Genomic DNA, 14384 nt, shown 5'->3' with positions numbered 1-14384 from the left:
GCCCGTGGGTGAAAGGCCGCATCTGCTGCTAGGGAGGTGGGAGGAAGAAACGCCTGATAGTGCTGGGCTGTGCCTGCCTGCCCACACTGCTGGCTCCCTCTCCTGCCGGCCAACTGACACCTCTGACCCTGAAGCTGACAGGAAGAAGAAAACCAGAAACACCTCAGTGCTTCAGCAGCCCCCAGAACTGGTTTAGACTGGAGTCAGGGCCGCTTACACAAGGACTTCAAAGGACTTCAAAGACTTTGAGGGGTATAAGGAAAGGACCCCTGACTACAGAAGTTTAGATTCTAAAATTCTACAATCAAGAAGGAACCTCTGCTGTCTAACTGGAAGCTGAGGAGGAGAAAGGGACTTGGCTGTGTGCTGTGACCCTGCCTGCTTGAACCTGCTAAGACTTTGCTGTGTGCTGTGTCTGCAATTTGAATCTCCAAGGGCCTGAGAAGAGCTGGCCTCCGGTTGGGAACACAGGGTTAAAGGTTCCTACAACTTTGCCAAAAGCAGCTGCAAGATCGTGCTGTGGTGACCTGGGACGTGTGGTCCTCGACTGCGGAGCGTGAGGAAGGGATCGGTGTGCTCATCGGCACATTCCCAGCGAGGGTCGGAGGCTTGTGGTGCCTCCCCTCGTGAAATTCGCTCCAGAGTGGTTGTGAGGCCGAGAGGGGGGTCTATTCGGGACCTGCGCCCTCAAAAACCCTTTGCCGCCAAATCACCACCGCGGCCCGGGGCCAGGAACACCCCCTGCAACTTGCTTCGGTGTTCAGGAGCTGCGGGGCCGAAGATCGAAGCCGCCGCGCTCCCATTGGACGAAGGAGCCAAGCCCCCTCACTAACGCCGCGACGGAATTGGCCCGTGCGGCGCAGCGTCATTGCCGTGGCTGAGTAGGGATTGGGCGAGGAAGCGGAGCGTCATCCGCGAGGCCGCGCTGCCATTGGTTGGCGGCCTAGCATTCAGAGGGGCTCGTCTGAAAAGCCGCGACGGGATTGGCTGCCTTAGCTGAGGCGGCTGGAGGAGCCGAGGAATCGCCGCGATCACCGCCGGGACCGGAGAAGACTGACCCGACACCGCCGAGGGAATCTGAGGCATCCCGCACCCCTGGCCAGCCGTCCCCCACAAGGTGAGCAGCACCGCCTCCCCCGCCGCTCGTTGGATTGTCGAGAGCGGGCGGGAGAGGACAGGGGACCGGCCGGGGCGGGGACGCGTGCGATCTGCACGGCCTGGGGCGCCGGAGGCCCAAGAAGGCGCGAGGCTGCACCTGGGGAGAGAAAGAATCCCTGGGCCTCGCGAAGGAGCGCATTTGAAGCGCTGGAAGCCCCCAAATCAGAGTACACGTGGGCAGTGGTTCCTTGCTCGTTTATTTTTTTTCTTAGAGCACCTTTCTCTGAAATAAGTCAGGACTGTGTGAAAAGGTAGAGCCGATGTCGACCAAGAACCTTCAGTGTTTGCCCGGCGTTAGCCGCCTCTCATACCATCCGATATTACCAAACAAAGAGGCAGGCGCTGGAGACGGAAGGCAGGAAACAGGAGTTTATTCTGACGGAGCAGAACACGTCAAATCAGACAACAGGGTATCTTCTCGAGGTGCTCTAACCGCATCTCTGAGGCCTGGCCTCTTATACACAGGTTTATGGCTTTATTACATGCACTGCATCCGTAATGTTTCTTTGAAGGACAGAAAAGACATCCTCGGAATCCCCGGTCCAGGCCCGTTCCCACACACATCTACAGTAGAGTTCCCACCCCGATCTCAGCATGTGGTGGTTATCGCGCAGCTGGACATTCCGCTGGGAACGGGGATGTGTGTGATCAGTCGGATCTTCGGGGTGCGAAAGCATTGATTAATCCCTGCTCCTTTGATGTGAGGTGAGGTCCCACTGTAGGGGGCAATAAACTGCATCTGTTGGGCTAGGTGATGGCCTGGGATCAGGCCGGACAATCGGGCAGGGAGGAAGAGGTTATTGTAGTGAATGAAATGATGAATGGTCAGGTAGATTCTTGAAGCTCTTTATTTCAAGTATTATGTACAGGAGGAAAACCCCACCAGGAGTAGGATGGTCACTGCTCAGCCCTCTCTCATCAACTGTCATTCCACATCCACATCAGGCACACTAACATTCTATTCACTCTGTCATCCAACATTCAACATTCCATACAGACATCACATACATACTGGCTGAGCAGGAAGCAAGGAGATAACATAAGGCACAACATATCTCCTTTTCTCCAACGAACAATAAACACAATATTATAATACATAGCAATATGAGAGGAAGCAAAAGATGAAGCTTGCAATATATATGTATATACAAATTAAGACCAGAATAAAATAGACTAAGTAAATATAGGTAAATACAATCTAAGCAAATATAGCTAAACGCAACCTAAGAAAATATAGCTAAACGCATCCCCTTTCCTTGGGAACATTGAAATTGTAAAATGCAATAGTACTAATGTATGTATAAAATAACTGCAAAGAAGGTACAGCTGAAGCTAAGTAAAAAGATTACGTAGGGTAAAAACAGTAGGAAGGGCGCGCGCACACCCCACACTGAATAAGTATAGGGACTAGCTCTTAACAACCTTACGAAGAATAACCTTAAATTTAAAGTACCAGTAATCACAAGAAGCACCAATCATGAAGCTAAATTTGTATCACTAAATTCGTACCATGTAAATATCAACAATTAATTAAATCATAAAGGCAATATAGATTCATTACTGTATAAAGCATTAAAAGTAATACTGACTTAGTGGAATTGCTGTACCAAACATTGAAAGTAATACAGGCTTGAATCGCTGTATAAAGCATTGAAAGTAACACAGGCATACTTGAATTGCTGCATGAAGCATGAAACGTAATACAGGCTTATTAGAATTACTGTATGAAGCATAAAACGTAATACATGCTTATTAGAATTACTGTATGAAGCATAAAACGTAATACAGGCTTATTTGAATAGCTGTATAAATTATTCAAACACCACTGCTTAACTTAAATATCTGTATAAATGTAGAACATTATAAATGTAGAACAGCAGACTTACTAGAAAGCTGTATGAATTACTTTAAGAACAATAGACTTACTAAATTGCTGTATAAATATGTAAACATGACTGTAACCTCACTTACACAATTTACTGCATGGATAATTAACATAAGCAGTACAATCTTGTAAAAATTATTATAAGTAGTACAGTTTTTAAATAAGTGCATTGTTTAAAACAGTAGAAGCTCCAGGAAACCTTGGGACAGTCAATGAAGAAATAGAAAATAAATACCAAAATAAACCATTAGATGGTAGTTTAACCTTGTTTGGTGAATCAAAACTGTTCACTTTTCAAATGACTCGTTTTTCTGTTGAAGAGATAAACAATCCTTTTTCTAAACACTGCTACGTGAAAACTGCTCATGAAGGTCCTAAAATTTTTTAGAAATTCTCTTTTTCCACAGCTCTAGACAGGCAATATAATAATAATGAAATTGCAAGCAATGAAAGCACACTGAAATAAAACAAGCATTGAAAATGCAATAGGTCTCGCAATAGAAGAGTTTGACATTTTTCGTTTTGCAAATGGATGAGTGGCGTTGCGTGGATGAGTGGCGTTGCATGGATGAGTGGCGTTGCGTGGGTGAGTGGCGTTGCGTGGGTGAGTGGCGTTGCGTGGGTGAGTGGCGTTGCGTGTGTGGCGTTGCATGTGTGAGTGGCGTTGCATGTGTGTGTGGCGTTGCGTGTGTGTGTGTGGCGTTGCGTGGGTGAGTGGCGTTGCGTGGGTGAGTGGCGTTGCGTGTGTGGCGTTGCATGTGTGAGTGGCGTTGCATGTGTGTGTGGCGTTGCGTGTGTGAGTGGCGTTGCGTGTGTGAGTGGCGTTGCGTGGGTGAGTGGCGTTGCGTGGGTGAGTGGCGTTGCGTGGGTGAGTGGCGTTGCGTGGGTGAGTGGCGTTGCGTGGGTGAGTGGCGTTGCGTGTGTGAGTGGCGTTGCGTGTGTGAGTGGCGTTGCATGTGTGAGTGGCGTTGCGTGTGTGAGTGGCGTTGCGTGTGTGAGTGGCGTTGCGTGTGTGAGTGGCGTTGCGTGTGTGTGTGGCGTTGCGTGTGTGTGTGTGGCATTGCGTGTGTGTGTGGCGTTGCGTGTGTGTGTGGCGTTGCGTGTGTGTGTGGCGTTGCGTGTGTGTGTGGCGTTGCGTGTGTGTGTGGCGTTGCGTGTGTGTGTGGCGTTGCGTGTGTGAGTGGCGTTGCGTGTGTGAGTGGCGTTGCGTGTGTGAGTGGCGTTGCGTGTGTGAGTGGCGTTGCGTGTGTGAGTGGCGTTGCGTGTGTGAGTGGCGTTGCGTGGCTGAGTGGCGTTGCGTGGCTGAGTGGCGTTGCGTGGCTGAGTGGCGTTGCGTGGCTGAGTGGCGTTGCGTGGGTGAGTGGCGTTGCGTGGGTGAGTGGCGTTGCGTGGGTGAGTGGCTTTGCGTGGGTGAGTGGCTTTGCGTGGGTGAGTGGCGTTGCGTGGTTGAGTGGCGTTGCGTGTGTGAGTGGCGTTGCATGTGTGAGTGGCGTTGCGTGTGTGAGTGGCGTTGCGTGTGTGAGTGGCGTTGCATGTGTGAGTGGCGTTGCATGTGTGTGTGGCGTTGCGTGTGTGTGGCGTTGCGTGTGTGGCGTTGCGTGTGTGTGTGGCGTTGCGTGTGTGGCGTTGCGTGTGTGTGTGGCGTTGCGTGTGTGAGTGGCGTTGCGTGTGTGAGTGGCGTTGCGTGTGTGAGTGGCGTTGCGTGTGTGAGTGGCGTTGCGTGTGTGAGTGGCGTTGCGTGGCTGAGTGGCGTTGCGTGGCTGAGTGGCGTTACGTGGGTGAGTGGCGTTGCGTGGGTGAGTGGCGTTGCGTGGTTGAGTGGCGTTGCGTGTGTGAGTGGCGTTGCGTGGTTGAGTGGCGTTGCATGTGTGAGTGGCGTTGCATGTGTGAGTGGCGTTGCATGTGTGTGTGGCGTTGCGTGTGTGTGTGGCGTTGCGTGTGTGTGTGGCGTTGCGTGTGTGTGTGGCGTTGCGTGTGTGTGTGGCGTTGCGTGTGTGAGTGGCGTTGCGTGTGTGAGTGGCGTTGCATGGGTGAGTGGCGTTGCGTGGCTGAGTGGCGTTGCGTGGCTGAGTGGCGTTGCGTGGCTGAGTGGCGTTGCGTGGGTGAGTGGCGTTGCGTGGGTGAGTGGCGTTGCGTGGGTGAGTGGCGTTGCGTGGGTGAGTGGCGTTGCGTGGTTGAGTGGCGTTGCGTGTGTGAGTGGCATTGCATGTGTGAGTGGCGTTGCGTGTGTGAGTGGCGTTGCGTGTGTGAGTGGCGTTGCATGTGTGAGTGGCGTTGCATGTGTGTGTGGCGTTGCGTGTGTGTGGCGTTGCGTGTGTGGCGTTGCGTGTGTGTGTGGCGTTGCGTGTGTGTGTGGCGTTGCGTGTGTGTGTGGCGTTGCGTGTGTGTGTGGCGTTGCGTGTGTGAGTGGCGTTGCGTGTGTGAGTGGCGTTGCGTGTGTGAGTGGCGTTGCGTGTGTGAGTGGCGTTGCGTGGCTGAGTGGCGTTGCGTGGCTGAGTGGCGTTGCGTGGCTGAGTGGCGTTGCGTGGCTGAGTGGCGTTGCGTGGCTGAGTGGCGTTGCGTGGGTGAGTGGCGTTGCGTGGTTGAGTGGCGTTGCGTGTGTGAGTGGCGTTGCGTGGTTGAGTGGCGTTGCATGTGTGAGTGGCGTTGCATGTGTGAGTGGCGTTGCATGTGTGAGTGGCGTTGCATGTGTGTGTGGCGTTGCATGTGTGTGTGGCGTTGCGTGTGTGTGTGGCGTTGCATGTGTGTGTGGCGTTGCGTGTGTGTGTGGCGTTGCGTGTGTGAGTGGCGTTGCGTGTGTGAGTGGCGTTGCGTGTGTGAGTGGCGTTGCGTGGGTGAGTGGCGTTGCGTGGGTGAGTGGCGTTGCGTGGGTGAGTGGCGTTGCGTGGGTGAGTGAATGGTTAGCTGTTGCTTATGCGACGTATAGCACTTAATACTAAAGTAGGCAGACCTTCTTAGCCTTTGTGAGAATAATAGCAAAATAAAAATAAAAACCAGATCAAGTCAAGGACGCAAACGGCACCATGCTATTGTTTATTTACTCAGATGATTTGCATAAAAATGTAACTTGTGAGCACGTTTCTCTAACTCTCCAATAATCCCATTACAACACTTTGTACAAATGAGATTGGGACTCATCCTTCCGAAGTCGAGAAAAATGTGCAATGCTGTGTTGTAGTTAATTTTTTTAATTAACAAAATGCAAATAATGTGGAGAGATTTCAAGTGATTCAGGAATGGGCGCCCTTGTAAAGAGAAAGTACGGCCGGCCTGGGCAGTGATAGGGGAGGAGGGAGGAGAAATGCGAGTCACGGCAGCAGCAGCCTTTGATGTGCCTGCCGGCCGGCCGTGAATAATTAGGGGGTGAGAAATGCGCTCGGAGGGCTGCCTTTGATGTGGTAATGCGAGGCAGGCAGGCAGGCGGCTGGTGGCATTGTGCACGCGCTTTTTAGGGCTTGCGCAAGCGCAATGACCTAAAAAGCACATGCACTTGAAGGAATCGCCAGTGGAATCGCCAGTGGTGGATAAACACTGGATAAGCCCCTATAGAGCTTCGCCAGCTATGCGCTGAAGCGCATCAGCAGGCGAGCCCTAAACAACTAAGAAATGCAATGTAATAGTAACGCAATCAAAATGCAAGTAATGAATGCACACTTAAATATAAGCAACTTAATGGCATTAAGAATTGCAATGTAATAATAACGCAATCAAATTGCAAGCAATGAATGTACACCAAATTATAAGCAACTTAATGGCATGCACACCATCCTCATTTCTCTCAAAGGAAGGTAAAACCATACTTGTGTCAAGAAATTACCCACACAGATAGAGATAAAACGTCACTAGCTAAAGAAAGAAGAAGAGAAACACACGCACAACATAAGTGCATCTGACGTCTCAGGCTCGCCTATGTGTAAGAAATCCAATCATCGGCAATAAAAGAAAGATGGATAAACAAGAGCCGTTAAGTAAACAGCGAACCGGCGCTGAGACTTGACTGGACCATAACCAGAATGTAAAAATGCATGTGTGACAACAAGTACTCAACAAAGAAGACAAGATATACTCACCCGTAATCAGAATATCGGGATTCACACACTCGTAACTTGTAAATTACAGGGAAACTTTCACCTGTGTAATCTATGTAAAAGTAACGCAACAAGCAATGAGATACACTCACCCAAACATGCAAGTAATGAGATACATTCACCAAACCGCAATATTAACCTTGTCGCATAAGAGTAAATTACAAGGACCTGTATGAATAAGCACTAACTCGTAAATAATATTATTTCAGCAATGAGATAAACCCACCCAAACATTCAAGCAATGAGATATACTCACCCAAACTGCAATTTTAACTTTGTCACGTAAATGTAGACATTTGATAATATTCAGCACATATTGTTCTCACAGTAAATCATTACAATGAAATAACATTTTAAATAGAACAAGAATCGGTATTCAGCTTGTTAAAATTAAGGCATAAGCGATTTCAAAACATGCCAGAAGATGGCGCACAGTGTATATTTAAAGAATAAAGGCCGAATAATGAAAGTTTCCGAATAATACAAAATCTTATCTGCGTCAAATTGGAAACCAGGAATCAGAAAGGAGTGTTCAAATAACCAGCAGTCAAAACGAAGATGTAACTCCTTGTATTTCTAAAAGTATTTTTCATACAAATCCATGTAGAGGGAACAGTTCTCAGGAAGACATGAACTGCAACCTAATTTGACGAAACTCAGACTGTGGTACTTGCGGTTCATGTGTAGTTCTTCATGTCAGACCGTCTGTGGTTCTCGCTCTTCATGTGTAGGTCTTTTGTTGAACCCAAAATGACGGCACGCAATAGACGTGCTAGCAGGGTGGCTCTCGGTGTGTGCGTGCTCCCACGGGCTTGCACACAGCAAAACGTAGGTGACGAAAGACTCGAAGGCTACGACTGTCATAAAGGGCTGAATGAAGGCCTCGCAAAAGCATTTGAAGTGAGGTAAGTGCGCGCAGACTCTGTGTGTGCTCGAGGCATTCTTTGAAACAATGGCAGCAGTTAAACCGGCTAAGTAAAAAGACACACAGAGGAAATGCGCAAAACCCAATTCGAGGTTGGAAATGATGTAGAAAAATAAACATGAGGCTCTCAGAGTATAAATAAATGCACAAGTTCATCAAGGTAGCCAAACAGAACAGCGGGTCATCTCCTCAACGTTCATAGTGTGGTTGGCATTCAAAGCTCCACTGCGTCATCACAACTTTCTGAAGACAGCCAGGTAAGGAGCTCCTAGAGTAACTGACTTTTCCGAAGGCTTAGCAGGTGCCAGAGACAGTACGTGACGAGCACGGAGGTTAGTTTATATTTTCAAATACAGAGAGATGCGTGTGCAACTTGCAAAACGAGAATAGTTTATTTTCAAATGTAGAGATGTGTGCGCTGTCAATATCCTTTCCTCTAAGCCATTCCTTTCACGCATGCTAGCTCGAGAGCTATTTGAACTTCAATGACAGTTCCCATTGCACTTTACCTCTCATTTATTTCACTCGAAATTGCTGAGTATATGTGTTATTGATTTTCAAATGCATAAGTTAACACTCGCCTTACTATCACCATAAGTCAATTTCCCAGCCTTTCAGTTTCTCATCTATTTGAAGTTTTGTAACTCAGCTGATAATTAGTCGAGTAAAATACAGTACTTCCATACAACCAAATCACTCGTTTTTCTTTTCCCTTTGCAGCAAACTGTATTATCTTCATGAGACACTCGTTTTTTTTTGTTTTTTTTTGGCAGTAAGTACTTGATTTTAATTTAGCCTTCTGAATTTAATCAAACAATTGGGTTTGTGACTTATATCTAGATCTGGCATTCGTAAGAGAGTTTAGGGCGACCGATTTCGGGGTCACTGGTGGGGTTTCGGAGTGCTAAGCATCATGAAGAAAATTAAGATAATTTAAAAGTCTTTTACCTTAATTGAATTCTTCTCTTTAGGGTAGTATTGCTTGAAGGTACCTTGTAAATAGGATGTAGCACGCTGTGAGTTCTCCAAACGTCGCCAAAATGTAGTGAATGAAATGATGAATGGTCAGGTAGATTCTTGAAGCTCTTTATTTCAAGTATTATGTACAGGAGGAAAACCCCACCAGGAGTAGGATGGTCACTGCTCAGCCCTCTCTCATCAACTGTCATTCCACATCCACATCAGGCACACTAACATTCTATTCACTCTGTCATCCAACATTCAACATTCCATACAGACATCACATACATACTGGCTGAGCAGGAAGCAAGGAGATAACATAAGGCACAACAGTTATCAATAGGGCCTGTTCTTTGAATGAGATGAAAGAGCGAGGTGGTTCAGTACGGGATGTGGCTCGGAGACAGGGTCGCGTTAGAGGTGCGTTTATGGCCCAAGCAGGAGAGACCGGGGGCTGTCGGGGCACGGGGGAATGCTTACGAGGCCGGGGAGTGAGGGGGAGAGACGCGCAGGCTATTGGCAGTGGGCAGAGAGGCCACGACACACAAAATGGCTGCCACTTACGTGCATGATGGGGCCTAAAAGGGACAAGATGGCACGGCCACTGTTTCACGATTTTCACTTTACTTTCAACAGTGGCTGTGGTGAACATAAATGAACGCCGCTTATGTATACCTAACTTTAGTCATTTTCCACAGTCCCCAGTTTTTATCATAAGTTAGTTCATTCCTGTTCATGTCACAGGTGAGGATGTACAAGCTGATATTAGTTATACAATTCGCTTTGGTAGCCCATATGCATTACAGGCAGATGGAAATAATTCTGCTATCAATGCAGACAGAATCGTACATAACCATATGTAGTCAATGTGATGGGCGGGGAGACAGTGCATACAAAATTACATTAGCTGCGTCATACGTTAGCCCTTGGAGGCGGGGACATTACTTTAGACGATGTAGGAGATTCGTCCGAATACAAACATGATGTCATACAAAAAATGTTCTGGCAGGATAAGGGCTATCATCACTTGATTTCTGGACTCCATGGGGGTCAAAACTAGACAGCATGTTCATGTGCATAACTGGTGTTCTACAATCATCAAGATACAGGGTTAACGCCTTCTTAGTTATCCATGTACAGTTGAAAGTGACCGATGTAAGGTTTCGAAAGCTCAATTGGGTGGTAATGAATACAAAGCGGTTGGGAGAGGATTTCAACTTAATACAAGGGACAGTCAAGGGGTGGCAATGTTCAAAAAAGGGTTCGTCTTTCCAGTGTCTTATTACAGCGAGCCATCACTGGTAGGCTCTCATTGTTTTTCTTCTTTCGTTGGCACTGTTGAGCACCGGCGGTGGAGCTATGCGTCCAGCTCGGATTCAGATTTCGCATTGCAGGGTGTGGCCACTCTTTGCTCTCGGACCACAGTCCTGTTTGTCCTGTTACCTAACTAATCTACCATAGGTACTTTAGTCGGGGTACCCGTATTCTGTTCTTCTTTCGGGACAAACCCTATTCTATCTTTTGTGCTGTGTTTTTTGTTTTTTTTCTTTAAGTCAAGTTCAAAAACTCCATATGGAAAAAGGCGTGATGGGGGCGTGCTTTGGGAGGCCGAGGGAAAAGAGGGTGGAGTGGGATCAGGTCTGAAACGGACCAAGGAGGGCAGAAATTTCAAGCAAGTGGGCCCATCAATCGGGCACAATGGGCTGGGACTTTCGGCACGAGCTCATCAACATGTAGGGGCTTCTGGACATCCCTTCTTTCCTTCACTTTCTACGTTGAGAATGGTGCCTTGTCCCGCAACTCTTTGCTCTGTGGCTCCACCTTGGTCGACTTCATAGATATTCCCCGATCTGCAGCCAGGCTGTGCGTCACGTCCGGCCCCTCTCCTCCGACGACCGCACGTTATCTTTAAATGAGTACAAAAAAACAAGTCTTAGAGAACTGGCAGGGGACGATGTTTACACACTTTAACTTCTCTCCCAACCCCAAGTAGTTGGGGAAACGTTTATTGGTCACGATAGGGTGGAAGCTTAGTAATCCTTACATCGGTGTATGCTGTTAACTCATGCATCATTGCTGTGGTGCAGGTCTGCAAGTATCTTTCTATTTTCAAACATCATGTCTGTCTGGTGTTTATTCCTGTTATATTCGCGAGCGTGACAAGAAGTCTGATATCCAACAATTACATGGTTCATCGAATTCAAACCGGCTCCTCCAGTAGAGACTTGTGTTTTTCTAAAACAAATCCTGTTGAGCTATATTTTTCTTCAAGGTCTGCTAATTCATAAAAAGTGTGAAGTGCTTATTATCATGGGCTTACAGCTACTTTTTCCAGGGAAGGACATACGTTAAGCATTGTTTTTTGTTTTTTTTACAGCAACGGCTAACTTTTATCAGTTTTTTTGGACGATTTATCTTTAAAAACAAGGTCATCAGCTACAGTCTTTAAGATTTTCTGGGACGGCTGGTTACAGAACTGGGACCATTCTGGAAAAACGGGGACGTTTCGGACATTCTACTTTTGTGCAATGGGCGGTGGTAATCCAAATGAGGAGGGTGGTGTTACTAAAGCACTAAAACAAATAGCCACTGACATATAGTTCCCTTTTAAGGGTCAGATTAGGGTGATTAGTCGTCTTACCTGTCCTTTCTTTCTCAGCCAATTAAGTTCCATCATTTTACAGAAAGGAGAGGTAGTAATATGGCAAAATACGATCGTTTTGTTTCTGTCAATTTGTTCAAACACTGTCGTGTCTAAAGCCAATTATACCTGTGCCGGTGAGGTACAGTGTCGTCATTTATTCAAAAGGGAGCAAGGGAGCCCTCAGAGGGAGCGAGCGTCGTGTGCACCAAATAGGCTATTAGTACACGTACAACATAAAGAGAGAGAGAGAGAGATGTGTATAATAATAGGTTATTCAGTGCGCACACATATAGAACAGTACGGGTCGGTTTCACATATAAAACACAAGCTGAGGGAAAACATAAATCCATAGTTTACGTACACACAAATACCAGATAGGGTGCGACAGTACATACATCAAGTACGGAAACCTAAGACAGAACACAGAGCTATTTTGGGCAAAAGGACTTTGTCATGCATGTTGCGTATTCTCAGTATTCCCTTTAATTCATTCTGGGGGTCGAGCTCTTTGTTCTCCATCCTTCCTAATAGTAGACAATTTTTTGTTGGTAACCTCGCTTCAAAAATACTTACTCCTTTTTAATTGGTCGGACACTAGTCCAGTCATGCTTATACTCACGGTGGGGTCTTCCAACACCTAGCAAATGATGATCCAAGCTGAGGTAAAGGAGGGGTGTCAGTCGGACATGCGGTGGTACAATTCTGACTTTTCTATGAGGGTGGAAGAAGAAGGGGTAGATCTAAAAAAATAACAATATCCCTAATATCTGGGCTGAGGGGGATTTTGGATGAACCCCAACCCGGGGTACTCTTAACTTTTCTTATTTAGTCAGCACATAAATTGACTCACTGGTGCGCATTATTTTGGGTGTACATTTGGGATATCGGTTGGGGTTGGGTTCGTCGTACTGAAATAAGCCTTCGAGTTTCTGGTGTAGGCCACTCTCCCATTCGCTAGCTCCAGAGAGAGTCGTTCCTAAGTAAGGAAAGTGCTATATTTTTATTCGTCTTTCACATGCAGGTACCATGTTCGGGCTTAATTTTCCTATCCCATTAACCGTTCGATCAACGCCTCAATCATACAAAAAGCATTCTTAGTGACCCAGACGTGCGCCACACATACGCATTCATACCGTACACATCAGGGCCCATGCGCACATTCATACCATACAATTTTTCGCGCTCCCAGAGATAGCTCCTACATATAATGTACCGTCTCACAGAGCTAGCCTATTTTCCTCGCGTGGAACGCGATGCGGTTTTAGGTCTTCTCCATACTTCAGCTGAAATTCCGACATAACCTGCAAAAAGGAAAAAAAAGAGGGGGGGCAGCATTCAAAGCACATCAGCGCGCATAAACACGAAAATGTTTTTACCTACCACGTACTTGACTTATCTCTCTGGGACGCAGTCCCTTATGTCTCGGCATTGAAGCCCAGAAGAACTGGTAGTGCGGCAAAGATAACCAATGGTAGTCTGTTCATTACATAGATCGCCCGAGGGCAGTAGTACAGACCGCGTGTAGGAGAGGGTCAAAGGCCAGGGGTATTCAGTATAAAGTGGGGGTGACGGATTCATGTTTTCATTCGAGGAAAAGAAAAGGTTTACGGTGGTATAGGGTCGTTCCTGTTCGCAGAGCATGGTATTTAAAAAACAACCCAATCAATCTAAATGACTGTTATGATGCTAGTTCGATATATATTTTCTTTTAAAACCTTGATTGTAAAAATGTCAGCATTCAAATACGGGCCTCCAACCATACAGGCCGGCCACGGGGCAGACGGGAAACTCATGAGGTAAGGAGAGATTACACTGTAGTATAGGAGTACGTAACGAGCGAGCCATTTAATTGGAAAAAACTAAATGTGACAAACGGTTGCAGGATCAGTGAAGGTTAATTTTATAATTGAAAGTATAACAGGATCAGTTACAATAAAATCGTCCATACGCACACCATGGGCGAGTATCATGAGTAACATTAATTCGGAGTTTTAATAATACAATAATCAATAGTAAAAACCCGACATCAATAGGGTTGTCCGCATGCCCAGTCAGTACACTTCCCCGCCCGCCATGTGCACAAAGACCGCATACATCCCCCATAACATCAAGGCTAAGTAATCGTCATAAGGAGTTGCACGTCCCGCCCATACTGGCGCCATTTTGGTCGAGGCCAGGGCGGGTCCAGAGTATAGTTCAAATGCCTCCAATAACTAGCGGCCGGACCAGAATCCCTTTCGGCAGTTCAAAAAAAATTCCGTTAACGCCAGCAGAAGGGACAGGCGGCATGAACCGCGACTTAAAGGCGAGAAAGGCAAAATCTTCCCTACCGGGTCACGCTGAGGTCCCACCGGAACTGATCGAGTTGGCAGTCTACAGTGTCTCTTAGTAATTCGGACAAAAGCTGGTGTCAGCATGAGAGCATCACCATCTTGTGACAACGTTGTGGCCACTCCGGAGAGCGGGACAGCAGACGTATCCCTCCACAGATGCGTTGAATCAGTCTTTCCTACGGCACCAGATGTGGATAAGGCGGTGGTCGCCCAGGGCAGCGGCATATCCATGGGGGATAGTCGAGCAACAGTGGCGGTTGCCCCCACCGGAAGCCCGCGGGAGTCGAGGGCCAACGACTCTCGTAGAATCTTTAAAACTGAGAGGACGTCTTCAAGAGTGGGGCTCATGCCCGAGCAGGCAAGCATCCGAGTTCCATGGTAGCCCAGAGCC

The 14384-nt window shown here is 47.4% G+C and overlaps 1 long non-coding RNA gene across 1 annotated transcript in view; it reads right to left on the bottom strand.

Annotated features, from left to right (window-relative positions):
• The window catches only part of LOC144761906 (uncharacterized), a 207427-nt gene extending 198133 nt beyond the window's left edge, over positions 1 to 9294 (bottom strand). The window contains exon 1 of the long non-coding RNA XR_013595942.1: positions 9049 to 9294. This is a non-coding gene — a long non-coding RNA (uncharacterized LOC144761906). The remainder of the gene's footprint in view (positions 1 to 9048) is intronic.
• Between the last annotated feature and the right edge of the window lie 5090 nt (positions 9295 to 14384).

This window comes from Lissotriton helveticus, chromosome 6 (assembly GCF_964261635.1).
Source record: "Lissotriton helveticus chromosome 6, aLisHel1.1, whole genome shotgun sequence".
Taxonomy (NCBI): domain Eukaryota; kingdom Metazoa; phylum Chordata; class Amphibia; order Caudata; family Salamandridae; genus Lissotriton; species Lissotriton helveticus.
This window is presented reverse-complemented; position numbering and strand designations above follow the sequence as displayed.